We start from the raw sequence: 13,544 nt of genomic DNA, 5'->3' as shown, positions 1-13,544 counted from the left end.
TGAGTTTTGCTTGTGGAAACAGCTTCGGATGACAAGGAAAAATAATTAATTGGGCGTTTCTGTGTTGTATGGAAGATGAATGAGGCTGCAAATCCACGAGTATAAAAGCGTGTGGCACGTGTGAATTCCTAACATTTTTAGCCAGTCATGTTGTTTTTGTGAAATAGGGGGTTCATAGGCACACACAGATTTTTCAGATTTTTGTCTCTAGCAGAACATAATGCATGTCTGAGAGGGATAAAGTCGTCTTCAGTATATATTATTGATGGCATTGGTAATTTTGCATGAAGGCGATAGTGGATAGGTGAATGTAATATGCGAATGGTGCTGAAGTTGATACTTGTAACGCACTTATTAAACAATACCAAGTGATGTAATCCTTACATGCTGGTGTTTGTTACTGCATGTTGTGACCAGGCACTGGTGCCTATGACAAGCTTTATGTTGTTGTGAACAACAAGTGCCTCCTGGATGACCTGAGGCAGATATCGCCAAACTGCCAGACATCTAGTCCAGAGTCATTTCACTCCGTCACCAACAGGTTCCCACCGAAAAGCTACAGCTTTTCATTCCACGGGATGCTTGCTCGGTATGTGTTAGCCCTAATCACTTCTTCAAGTGCTTGTTGTAAGTAGGTTGTAGGCTAAATGGTGATATGAACCACTGTGGCCTCAAAGTTTACAGAACCCTGAAAGTGCCTAGGTGCACTCACAGCGTGGGAACGCTAGGGGGTCAAGATGATATTCCCACTGAAGCCATCCTCATCATCAAGCGTTCCAACGCGCCAGATTCTCTCGCGTATCCATCAAACAAAATGTTTTGTCTGCATCAGCAAGCGCAGTAAGAGATTGTGAGCCAAGCGTGCAAAGAAAATCTGTTTGCCGACATTTTTTGGAAAGTGCTGGACACCCTCGCCAAGCGCGGAACAACTACTGTCAGCTGCCCGCACCACTGCGAACAATTCACTGCTTGCGTTGTACACTTCTACTTGATGGCGCGCATGCATTTCTTTGCTGGGCAGAAAACCCGGGAGAATGATTGTGCGGTGCGAGCACAGCAGGAAAGGAAGAAAGCAAAGCTTGTTTGAGAGAATGAATCGAAACCGGACAGTGTAAATACGTTAACAGACTTCACTTTCTTGAAATGGCAATGAAACTGAATCATGCTACTTGTCTTTAATATTTGTGTGCACCTCCAGCAAAACATGCATAACAGCAAATATAGCGTGCGAACGCACAGAAGAGGCAGAGGAAGCGGCGGTGGCACTCGCCCTCACGGATCCGACGTGCACCGTGGTTCTCTGCGAGTCGCGTCAGACGGTCAGAAACTTCGCCAAAGGATGGATCTCACAGAGAGCGGCCCAAGTCCTGAGCAACCGACAAGTCCAGCAGGAGGTAGAATTCCAAACCAGAATTCAATGGTTCCCGCCGCACATGGGAGAAGAATCGAGGACGTATCGCGACCGAAACGAGACGGCACACGCCAAGGCACGTGACCGTCGTCCATGGAACAACACCAAAGACTGCTTGACCAGCTACAACGAAATTACCAAGGCCCTCTGCCTGGCTCGCCGAACCTTCCCTTTGCCCAGCGACAAGCTGGACAGGGCGCACGGAATGGCGCTCAGACAACTGCAGACGTACCCCAATCCGGAACTATAGCACAGGCTCTACCCCGGTACATATCCAAGAAATATATGCAAGGTCTGCCATGCTAATACAGCCACTTTAACTCACATGCTCTGGGACTGTAACAAAAAGCTGCATCGTGCTAATTCGGGAACCCTCCCTCCGCTGTTGGCCGCTGCCTTGCGCAGCCCCAGCCTCGGGGACCAACTCTGGGCCGTCCAGCAGGCCCGCGAGCCGAGGGCGAGGCAACGCCTCGACGTCCCCACGTGAGAGACCTAAGGCCCCGTCGGCGAAAGCTCTGCAGGACTATAAATAAAGTTGTTACCAAATCTCCGGATGCATGCATCCTCCACGCAGCCGTCGGAAAGATATTGGCGAGGTTTTGTTGTACATAGGTGGAAGTAACAGAAAACAGAGCAGAGACTAGTTAATATTTCCACCTTCCGCCTGCAAGCGCGCACACAGATGAGGCAGCTGTGACACTCAACACAGTTAAAGAATGCCACAACTATTACAAAAGCTAGGACGTATGAATGTGCACACGCATTGATTGCTACCAAAGCGATACCAAAACGGCGTTATCGAAACACTCAAACAGTGCTCCAGAAAAATTAGAAGCAAATGCACTGTGTAATCCAGCCCTTGAACAGCAAGCACAACCTGCGGGGCGCTAGCAGACGCCGCCCGCTGTATCGCTCAACCTTCGATCGCAGCACCGCGGTGGCAGGAACCCCAGAAGGCCACCTGCTCCCTATGGGCACGTCGGTAAGTTTGTAAACTAAGTATATTTAAAAACATTGGACTATACCAGCCCAACGCAAGTTGGGCTGGTATAGCCCAAGTTGGTGCAGCAACGCAAGTTCCAGGTGAAAAACTATTTTCTGCAGCTGGCAACATAGTCACTCGTTCACACAGTCACTAGTCCTTGACTATTTCGCGCTGTTCTTTTTGAAGATAGTCACATTAAGGAGAGAAAAGCTGCTGCCGGATCACGTGCAGAGCTGCTTTTTTGTGCATGAGAACTTATAAATTATAAGCACATCAGCACATGTTTGAATAAATTTGTTTCTATTCGATTTGATTCGATAGTTGATTTGAGAGGTACTATTCGGTATGCGAACACCCCTACAGTGTGCCTGCTTTGCACCTTGCGAGCCATAAAGAGGCGACTACGCATGAAAACAATCACTGTATATAGGGGGAGACAGAAATGCAAGAAAGGCAATAAACGCTCTAGCGTGCAAAATGAATGTGACGCAAACTTTTATTTGTCCCGTCGCACAGCCACAATCTACAACTGTCAAGCAAAGGCGTATAGTGCACGCAAGAGCGTGTTCCTGGAGAGTTAAGTGTTTTTCGAGCAGCCAGCCACACGTTTACGTCACTGACTACTTATATGAAGCTAGATTCGAGACTAATCTATACCCCACACGATGTAAGCTATCAAAACACAAGCGCATCGTGAAAGCGTGCTGAAACGGGCAGAGAAGGCGGGAGACGAGACCTGCTTGCACTTCGCAAGCTTGCCAACAGGTGGCGCAGCCATCGTCATGCACATGGCGTATAAGAAGAGCCTGCTGCACCGAATTTAGTTGTCTTACGACAATGGAAAGAAGTATGAGATCGATTTGCTGGGTGAAGTCCCAAGTGATCGCCGAAGCCTGGTGACAAGCCCGTCCATTGATGGTTGCTAACTGTTTTGCACATGCAGGATTTTCTCACACGTCAGAATCGCTAGAACCAGACACTAGCGAAGAATTCAGTGGTTGTCATGAACTGTAAGCAAAGTGTGCTAGGCTACTGGCTGTACTAGTGATACCAAAGACGGCGAGACCACTCTTGAGGAGTATGCATTATATGAGCTAGATGTTCCCATTACCAGAATGCTCTCCAATGGAGATATTGGTGAAATGATTGATTGATGCAGACGACCATGTAGATGACGAAGAGCCCCCAGAAATGCCTACAATGGCAGGGACATGAAACAGGCTACACTTGTTCTGCAACAAGGTTGAATGCAGCAGCGGCAACCAACAGCACATGAAATGCGTTGAGCAACTTGAGAACGCTTTTCTCAGTCTGAACATTAATGCGAAAAACAGGCAAGCAGCAATCAGTTCTTCCTTCCGAAATAAAAATTCAGTTTTTCCTGCAAATTCTTCTGCCGTCATTAAAAAAGCTCTCTGTTTACTGTGGAGCTTTTGTTAGCAACATTGGTTATTATTAGCGCTTCTTTCGGTGAACTGACCACAAATTTTTGGCATTTTGCTTAACCCGAAACTCTGCTTATTTCGAAATTATCCCCAGATTTTAAGATTTCAATTTTATGAGGGTTTACTGTAAAAATTGTTCATGAGCTGTCCAATCTTATCTGCTAATGTTCTAGTCCTATTTCACGTCAACGCATTAAACACTTCAGCAAAATTTTTCGCGGATCCCGTAAATTTCCCTCAGCGAGATTTGACTGTAGTTTCAGGAAGTGCTTGGCTTATACACTTCACTATTTTTTGCGACAACCGCAACAAAGTGGCAGTAGGTAGGGTGTCAAGAGACAGAATGTTGACCTTGAATGAGATCCAGTTTCAAACCGTCGTAGGACGCAGGCACAGAATTTGTGTGCAGATTATATGTTATGAATGAACAAATGGACAGAATGGAGGAAAAGGCACCAAGACTGCTTTACGTTTGGTTTTGAAACAAAATGTCAATTCAGAATTGTTCATTCATCTACACAAATTCACATCCATCTTCTAAACCTCGCGTCATACTTCATCCACATCAATATTTGCAAGAATGAATTTGCTGCTCTTGGCTTATTGCTTGATTCGACCAATTTTGAACTGACAAACTCAAGTGAGAACGACTCCCATGAAGTAGGGGACATCGCCTCGGATCCAATTAAAGACTGGATAATACAGATCAACAAATGCAAGTTACCGTCTCTTGCCAAAGCTTACAATCCAATATGCCATTCATTTCAATGGTGCCATGGACTGTAAGCTTTGGCAACAAACGGTACACACAGAGCTTTGCTCACACTTCACCCTTCACTTAGTCGCCAAACACCTTCATGAAGGATGTGCTTGTTTGTTTGCGTGTTTCTTCCCCTGTCTGTTTTTCGTGCTGTACATAATGTTGAACGTTCACCAACTCGCCCAGTCTTCGGTTCTTCATGAAGGAGCTCGCCGAAACGAGCCCACTGGGCACAATTGATGAAGTAACCTTTAAAATGACAGCACAATATGTCAAAAACTGAAAATAAACATTTATCTATTCCATTGCAAACAAAATCAGTGAAGTCCCCCCAAGAGATACACTGTACTAAACCCACTTTGTAACCGCGTAAGGAGTGACAAGGAAGGAGTACTACATACAATGTTCCCAGCAGGCTACCTTGCAGTGTCATCCATTACCAGCTAGCTTCCGCCAAGTTACGACTCACAGAAGAGGGCACACTTGCCTGACACTGTCGCTGACAGAAGCTCACTCACCTGTGATGCGTTGACTGCCTTAGTACTGAACGATGCCAACTGCAGCCAGGGAAACGACCCGCTTCCGCTGTGGCTTGGGACGTTGACACCCCTGCGTAGAAACAAATCACTCGTGATTAGCGGCCACTTGGGAGCACCACTTTGGAAACGGTTTTCAACAACCACTGGAAAAAAAGTGAGGGACACTTTATCTTCACCTTTAAGAGTAGAATGCGACAGCGTTATCGGGTCCCATTCGCACTGCCTACTCAATAGCCAATTCCTAATTAGCATACTCATAATTACTGACGTAAGCATCAGTACGTCTCTAAGACACTTCAACAAGTCAAAGACCACTACACACCTAGTTTTATTCAGCTTGAACCAATGAGCCATCGTGGCCTATGGGTAGCACACCCGTCTTGCAATCTAAAGGTCCTGTGTTCAATTACCACCCAAACCAAAGTTAACCCAATTTTCTTTTCAGCTCTACTTTATTAATTTTCTGCTTCCATCAGTTTTCTCTCGGTCACCGACGCCAATGACACCGGCTTTTCTGTGACACACTAAAGAGGAATCTGAACTCGTATTTTTGCTGCGGGAACTCCATCTACACGTTCTCAGCATTCTTAGAAACCTCGATTTATTGCGCTGTGCGGCCAATTTCCCTAATTAAATCGGATTAACGGCCGGCTCCCGCTTTTTTTTTTTAATTCCCTGCATACGGTGGGAGGAGTCGACTAACGCATGGAGTGCCTTTCAGGCAGTTGCGTGGTGACTTTGGTTTCCCTTTTTATTTTGTTTCTTTTAGGTTTCCGTGAATCAATAGGTCTAGTCACAGAGTACATAGCTGCAAATTAGGCCCACGGAAATAAAAATACATGTGAACTCTTTGCTTTTGCCTATCACTACGTATCACTCCGCCGATGGCAGAGCGGCAAGCTGCCACGGGACTGGGTGAAAGGTTGGTCAACTCGCCCATCAGTTGTGGGGAATTCAAAAAAAGAAAGGCGGGAGCCCAACGTTAATCCAATTTAAATTAGGGAAATCGGCCTCACAGGGCAATAATTTGAAGTTTCCAAGAATGCTCGGAATGTGCAGATCGAGTTGCAGTGGTAAAAATACAAGTTCAGATTCCTCTGCAGTGCACCTTTAATGTTGTCAGTCACGTTAAGTCAGTTGCTGCTGCCATCTAGCCCATGTGACGAATCCTCTCTGTCAGTCCCGACAGTGGCCTATACAAGACCATTCTGCTGCAAATGTTTGCTCTATAGTTGAAGATGAAGCCCTTGACACACGAGTGCTCAGTTACAAGTGGAAATAAGAAATGGGTGCACAGCAAGGCCGCACTGCCCCAATCTCCAGGCATCAGAGCCAACCTACACAGGCTACATCCACCACGAAGGAAGTCAGCAAACTCATCCTCATTTGCGCCAGACAAAAGCAATCCCGGCTGGTGAAAACAAAGAAAATGGAGGCTTGCATAAAGCGCGATTAGCAGGAAACTTTCATTTCTGGATTTTCAAAGCTGCTCCTGAACTGGCTCCAACATGCAAGCAGGCCTGCTCCTAACCTTCTTGCATTTACTCCAAATCGCTTTGAAGATATGTACAGGACATATGGCAGATTATCATGTTAATGGAGTGCCACTTTAACGTTGCTTCCTAAGCCTTCCAAATTACCAAGCTTAGTAGTACTGGTAGCGAATAGCAAGAACAAGAAATGTTTAATGCTATAAAGCAGATACCACCAACATCGGAAAAACAGAACGACATTCTTGAAGAAATTACTCCCTTCAATCTGATCAGCGAGCCACTGAACAAAAATTAACGGAATTAGCAGCCAAGGTCGCACACACTGAAGACAGCACATCATGTGTCTCACCTTTAAATAATCAACAAAAAGAATTTGGACTCGTGCCGAATCAGTTGCTTCCTCGTTCCACGAATGGCAGGATGATCTAGATAACAGAGCAAGAAGCAACAACTTCATCTTTTTCGGCCTCTCAGATGCAGAGAACGAAACATGGGCACAGTCTGAGGCTCAAATTGTGATTTTCTGCGCTGAAAAACTGTGCGTCGACATTAGCCCGACTGCTATAGAAAGATTGCATAGACTTGGGTGTTACTTACACGAAGGAAAATGGCCGGTTATAGCAAAATTTCTATCCTTCAAAGACAAACAACGAGTGCTCAACGCAGCCTCAAAACTAAAAGACACAGGTTTCCCTATCAGTGAAGATTATTCGAATGAAATCAGAAATGAACAAAAAAAGCTGATCCAGTTCACCAAAGAAAGTGGCGGTTGACTACAAACTTAACCCCTTCACCGTTTTTTTATATCAACGAATTCCTTAACAAAACTGCTTATTTTTTTTATTCCTGATTTCGATTATTATTGTAATAAAAAGCATGCATTCGATCTTTTAAAAATATTTGGAGCAAACACAAAGTCAAATTAGCATATTGAAGTTTATTACTCCTCACAATACAGAAAACCAACTTCCGGCTGGTAATGAGCGATAAAAATTAAAGAATGACCATCATCAGGCTAGCTTATAGTGAACGTCTTACCAGGAACTGCCAGAAAAGGAAACTGAGGGGGTCGCGTTGGGATGCTACTGACGTCGATCTTTATCTACTGACGTGCGCCCACAAAGTTCGCTTCTGAGCTGTCCTCTTCTTCATCGGTAAAACTGCTCAGCATAATGTCATCACTGTCGTCCTCACTCCCTGAAGTAATGTACACTTCGGTGTCTAAGTCAGCATCGTCTGAAGAAGATGGCGACGAAGAAAAGCGTCTTTCCCGCGAAGACGGGCCAGGAATACACGCGTCGCCTCCGCCGGGTGCCATTTTTAAAACCCAGGTTGCCATACGAAAAAAACGTTTATGCGGTAGAAGAAAACGAAATAAACAGGTCAGTGCTGCCATCTGTCGAGCAAAATGCCATCTAAGCCACACACGAGCGCTGATCATCCGAAACGCTGAAGGGAAGAACCTATTCAGCGAGGACGAGCTACAGTCGTCCAAAACAGTTTGGGGACAATTTGGCAGGGATGAGCGCAGCTCGTCCAAAACAGTTAAGGGGTTAACTTCAACAAACTCAAGATTGCAAAGCAAGTGTGTATGTAAGACAGCGCTACTGATATTGCAAAAAACATCAGTCGACAGCCATCGAGGTGTGCTGTGCTGCAGAAAAGAACAGACCCTAAAAACAACCTGACAGTCATTACTGTAAACTATCGCAGCCTGAAAAACAAAAATGGCAAAGCCCCATGTGGTGATTGCCACTGAGTCATGGTTTGAAAATCAATAAGTCCCAGCAAAATCTTTCTGCCTAAGTACTTTGCATACCATAAGGATCGTTATGAGCACAGAGGTGGTGTCTTTGTCATTATCCACAACAGTCTCAGCAGCATACCCCTTAACACAGAAAGCAAGACATGCCAAACGGCCTGGTGCAAAGTCATGCTGGCTAATGTTTCTCAGTGGCTACTGGGTCATTTTACATATCTCCAGCGCTTAAAACCCTGGAACCACTTTCTGAATGCAGCACCCTCTTAATAATTCCATAGGCAAATTATGCTACCTTGGTGGCGATTTCAAGTTACCAAAATGTAGAATGGCACTCCCTTAAACTCAAAATAAACCCTACATCTCTGCTTTATCCACTTTTCAAGAAATGATTAACGCCCAATTCTTGTTTCAGTTTTAATGCCCTACTAGAATAGGCTCAAATAGAGCGCATGTATTTGACTTAATTTTTTGCAATGATCGCACCCTCATCTCTTCTATCACCACTATGCCAGGTTTAAGCGACCATAAAATTGTAATCGCGAGATTATCCTGCACTGCTGAACACCGCAGATATCTGCCCATGCACTGTATTTTACTATGACAGAGACGACTATGTCTCGATATCGCGTGAACTGAATGCCTTTCTGCCCAAATTTGAATACCGCATTTTCAATCTTGATGTGCAATCCGCATGGCATCTCCTAAGATCAAAACTGCTGTCCTTACTACAGACGTATCTTCCATCCCATGTCATTTCCTCGACACACTGAACAGATAAGCCTTGGATGAAGAAAGCCATGTGAAATTCGATCAACAAAAAACACCACTTATATCGCAGGTACTGTCAATCGTCTGAGCCTTCTCTGCACTGTAATTTGAAAGAGCCAAATAAGATAATAAAACGAGAGATGCGGAGGGCAGAAAGTGCGTATCTTGTCATCCCTGGTGAAAAGATTAAGAATAACCCTAAAGAAGTAAGAAAGAATGTGAAGAGTAAGCAGCAGGTAAAGACACCAACTATACCACAGATTTCGAAGGCAAAGCTGAAAAATTTAATCAGTATTTTCAACCAATCTTCTCTCTCTCGGCTTGCCCTCTTAACGGCTTACAAACAGTAAATGAGTTCACGGAAATGGGCGACAAATTCTTCCGAACATGGAATGGCGTTGCTATTACAGAAACCCATGGTTAGCTCGGCACTTGGCCCAGATCATGTACACAATTAAATCCTAAAGAACTGTGCTGTTTCTGTTGCGCCTTTTTTAGTAATGCTCTTCCAGATATCACTTCATACCGGCGCCTTACCTGATGACTGGAGGAGCGCCAGCATTTATTTATTTATTTATTTGTGATACCCTCAGGGTACAAAGCACATTTCACAGGGGAAGGGCAGTTTATAACAAGAAAAAAGTAAACAAAGCACAATTCATACAAAACTATAGAACAACTGAGGCAAGATAAAAAGAAGTGAGCAAAATTAACTCGGAACAGATTTTCCCCTGGCTATTGCAGACAAAATTCCCCCAACTCAGGAAACTAAAAACAAAGTATCTGATGGTAATGAATAGTATTTCGTCAGGCATTCACAGGAAAAAAATTACTAAAATTGCAAACACCCAACTGAAAACAGACCGGCTCCCACCCCCCCCCCCCTTCCTTTTTTTTAACGACCTTATTTTTACCTAAAGGAAGCTCAGCTTGAAGCAGTGAATTAAGGTTGTGCGAAAATCAAATTTTTAGGCTTCGAAAATAGTAGTAACAAAAATTATTTCCGAACAGAATTGAATTTTCTCCAACAGTTGAAACTGTAAAAATAAAAGCATCTTAAAAAGTGGTATATTTATTCCACACAAGCATCTTGCTCCTCTCCACCATCATTTATCACATCCCTAACGCCTATCGGGTAACGCAGAGTAAGAACCGTAACACCAATAACATTCATTCGTAGCATAACTATATTCAGGAATGCAAGTGCTACTTCAAGCTTCATGACAAGGAAGCTACTACACTGCAAGCAGTGATGCTGTTCTCATCAAAGCGTGGACGCAGGAAATGGGCATTTTCTGCTAATGACTGATATGGCCAGATATGGCCAGATATCCCCTCACTTGCAGAGTGTCATGTCGTCAAACTTATACCCCTGTAAAGTGCGCAAAATAAAATGCACTTATGAAGAGTGTCACTCGCTAAAAGTGTACCCTAGCGCAGCTAAATGGTTTAACGAAAGTGCACTCGCAGAGGTGCGCACTCAGGTCGGGGTGCGTTCACAGCACACACTTTGAGGGCCGAGTGTGTAGTCTCATCAGCAGCGACTTGAAAGGCACAAATGTATAGTGCATAAAAAAGTGCTTAAATTTTTATTTTACTTGAGTATTATGTGAAAATACTGGAAGATATCTATAATGACTACACAGCTACCATATTACTTCATAAAGTCAGCAATAAAATTCCAATAAGGAAGGGTGTCAGGCAGGGAGACACTACCTCACCAATGCTATTCACCGCCTGTTTACAGGAGGTATTCCGAGGCCTGGATTGGGAACAGTTGGGGATAAGAGTTAATGAAGAATACCTGAGTAATTTGCGATTTGCATAAGACATTGCCTTGCTAAGTCACTGAGGAGATGAGCTGCAAAGCATGACCAATGAGTTGGACAGGCAGAGCAGAACGGTGGGTCTAAAAATTAACACGCAGAAAACCAAATTAACGTTGAACAGTCTAGCAAGGGAACAGCAGTTTACAATTGGTAGTGAGGTGCTGGAAGTGGTAAGGGAATACATCTACTTAGAGCAGGTAAAGACCGCTGATCCGGATCATGAGAGGGAAATAACTAGAAGAATAAGAATGGGGTGGAGCGCATACGGCAGGTTCTCTCAGACCATGAAGGACAATTTACCAATATCCCTCAAGAGAAAAGTATACAACACTTGTATCTCACTGGTATTCACCTATGAGACAGAAACATGGAGGCTAACAAAGAGGGTTCAGCTTAAGTTAAGAACAACGAAGCCAGCTATGGAAAGAAAAATGATAGGTGTGACATTAAGAGACAGCAAACAGGCAGAATGGGTGAGGGAACAAACGCGGGTTAATGACATCTTAGTTGAAATCAAGAGGAATAAATGGGCTTGGGCAGGGCATGTAACGTGAAGCCAAGATAAATGATGGTCCTTAAGAGTAACGGACTCATTCCAAGAGAAGGGAAGCATAGCAGGGAGAGGCAGACAGTTAGGTGGGCGGATGAGATTAAAGGTGCACTGAAGAGGAATCTGAACTTGTCTTTTTGCTGCGGGAACTCGATCTACACGTTCCAAGCTTTCTTAGAAACTGCGATTTACTGCCATGTGTGGCCGATTTTCCCAATTAAATCGAATTAACGTCCGGCTCCCGCCTTTTTTTTTTAATTCTGCCTTGTACGGTGGGCGGAGTCGACCAACACCAAGGAAAAAAAGAAAAATTGTTAGCCTAAGATAACATGGCAGCACAACACACACCTGGTAATATTCGTTAAAACAGATGCTTGGGCAAGTTGGTAACTCATTTTCACCGGAACAGCGCGCACTAAGACACGGACAAGAAGGGAGACACGACACACACGAGCGCTGACTTTCAACTAGTGTTTATTGTTTGGAACGAGGCATATATACACAGTTCCTTGGAACTGTTGTGTTGTGGAACTGTGTTGTTGGAACTGTGTATATATGCCTCGTTCCAAACAATAAACACTAGTTGAAAGTCAGCGCTCGTGTGTGTCGTGTCTCCCTTCTTGTCCGTGTCTTAGTGCGCGCTGTTCCGGTGAAAATGGTAATATTCGTCGCCGTTAGTATACCTCTTGACGCACGCGCAGCTCAGGAAAATCCCAAAAGAGAAAAGCCAGCCGATATTCAGTCTCAAGCTGCCTGGACGCCAACATGATGCAGCGGTAAGCTAGGCACAGAAAGAACACCTACACCATTTCCTATTCGCACGCTATTAGCTGTACCTGTGACTGTGGACAGCCGCACAGTACGGCTGTCAACAGCGCTGTGTTGCGGAGCAAACAAAGTTAAATCTAGACTCAACTCCTATATAGAACTGTATACCAATGCAGCTTCACATCATCGTAAGCATTGTCTTTAGAATCGAACGCCTTCTTAAAAATTTCAGTTTCTTTGTGCGATAGGGCGGCGTGCGAGCGCTTAGACAGCCGTGCTGACAACTGTACAAACTGACATGACAGGTTTAGTCATCCTGTACGGAAGAGAAGCAAACGCGTCCCTTTTTTTCCCCGCTAATTATGCTGTCATAGAAGACCAACAACCCAACTTAATGCGCAGTCTTCCTTTTTTCTTGCTCGCGACGCCGTTACCTCGGAGCCATCGATTTTTCTTCGCCAACTTTCTTCGCATTGTAACGGGCACATACAATAAAAAATAGATACAGCTTGATGTCAGAGCGCTGAGCACATCGCCTTGTTGCAGCCGAGGAAGTTGTTTTGACAGTTGCGATGACGTCTGCAAAACTTTGAATCGTTGCAATAGCAACAGCATGCCGTAAAAAGTGATAAACGAGTAGGCCGATAATGAAAGGTTACCTCAGTCCAGCGGTTCGCGTTGGTTGCAGCGGCACACGAACGAGGGCAACGTGACTGCAGGATGGATAACAGCGGACCGAGCGCACCGGAGACGCTGCTAACGCGACATGACCAGAAGCAGCCAGCTTCGAGTAGCAAAATTATAGAGCACTCCCAAAACACCACAAAGTTATCTCACCACGTGCGTCCACACGCCGCCAACAATAACAAAACTATCACGCCACCTGCGGCTCCAGCAAGGAGACCACGGGTTAACTGGATAAATGAACCCACAATATTGGACTCGATGCGCGTGTTGAGCAGAGTCACTATGGATGGAAAAGGTTTTGGTAAATTTGGTAACGTTGGAAACCTGACGAAAATTTTTAGACAAAATTTGCCCCAACCTGCGTACTTCAGACCAGCTGTTTCTGATGCGTGGCTCGTGTTTCCATGGCGTTTGCTGTAGCTTTGACTTCACGTACAAATTCCAGCTTCCTCCATCCACGTGACCTAAAGACAGCGCGGGATTTAAACATCGCTAGCAGGTCCGAAAGGCGACGACACGAGGCGGTGTAGGCTAGAGTCACTAGAAA

The 13,544-nt window shown here is 44.8% G+C and overlaps 1 long non-coding RNA gene across 1 annotated transcript in view; it reads right to left on the bottom strand.

Annotated features, from left to right (window-relative positions):
* Positions 1-13,192, bottom strand: part of LOC149361213 (uncharacterized) — a 58,994-nt gene extending 45,802 nt beyond the window's left edge. The window contains exons 1-2 of the long non-coding RNA XR_016288924.1: positions 12,970-13,192; positions 5,120-5,210 (exon numbers count right to left, since the gene is read on the bottom strand). This is a non-coding gene — a long non-coding RNA (uncharacterized LOC149361213). The remainder of the gene's footprint in view (positions 1-5,119; positions 5,211-12,969) is intronic.
* Between the last annotated feature and the right edge of the window lie 352 nt (positions 13,193-13,544).

This window comes from Amblyomma mixtum, chromosome 2, assembly GCF_055824585.1.
Source record: "Amblyomma mixtum isolate Tamu chromosome 2, ASM5582458v1, whole genome shotgun sequence".
NCBI lineage: Eukaryota > Metazoa > Arthropoda > Arachnida > Ixodida > Ixodidae > Amblyomma > Amblyomma mixtum.
Note: the sequence above shows the minus strand (reverse complement) of the source record. Positions and strands in the feature narration are given on the sequence as shown.